This window comes from Triticum dicoccoides, chromosome 7A, assembly GCF_002162155.2.
Source record: "Triticum dicoccoides isolate Atlit2015 ecotype Zavitan chromosome 7A, WEW_v2.0, whole genome shotgun sequence".
Classification (NCBI taxonomy): domain Eukaryota; kingdom Viridiplantae; phylum Streptophyta; class Magnoliopsida; order Poales; family Poaceae; genus Triticum; species Triticum dicoccoides.
In genome coordinates, this window is record NC_041392.1 from 435159201 (window position 1) to 435159908 (window position 708).

The 708-nt window shown below is 35.9% G+C and overlaps 1 protein-coding gene across 1 annotated transcript in view; it reads left to right on the top strand.

The window, feature by feature from the left end:
• LOC119328514 (HEAT repeat-containing protein 6-like) overlaps positions 1–708 on the top strand; it is a 24103-nt gene that overhangs the window by 1434 nt on the left and 21961 nt on the right. The window lies entirely within an intron of this gene.

A 708-nucleotide genomic window follows, 5' to 3' on the forward strand; every position in this document is an offset into this window, starting at 1 on the left:
CCCCCCTCTGTACCAAGTATTAACAGCCTAGTTGATTAACATTGTGGGATAATGTTTCATGGTTTGACAAGACTAAACTGTCACTGAAATAAAAGTAAATGGTCCGCACTTACTTGCCTCAATGGAAAATCTACTACAGTTTGGCCCCATATTATTCTTAATAAATGATAATTTAGATATGTGTCATTCTAATCTTCAAAGGGAGTTCTTCCTTTGTTACATGTGATGCTGCACTTCCACAAAGGCAATCTTTCATGCCTATTTTTGGGAATCGCGATGCACCACTGGTACTTTACCAAGGTTGCATGTCCTCACCAGTAAATTTATTATTGACCATTTCCCATCAGCACATTTGATTTGGCGTGAACTATCACCTGCACTTACTTTCAGCAATTTGGAACCTATATAGTTTCCAGAAAACAGCAAATAAAACAAATCATTACCTGAGAATCGTCACTTGCTTTGTCGAGAACTGGTATAAGATTAGTGCTGATATTGTTGTTATCTTTCATAAATTTATCATTTGCACTGTTAAAAATGTATTCAAGAAATGAGTATATACTCAGTATATGTGGTAAATAACACTAAATTAAATTGTAGGCAGGCAAATTGCGAACTGTGCGTATATAATTTCCTCAAAAAGAACCCCCTAAGTTCTTAAAGACTGTCTCTAGCTGTACTGTATGATGGCATTTCCGATAGTGCATA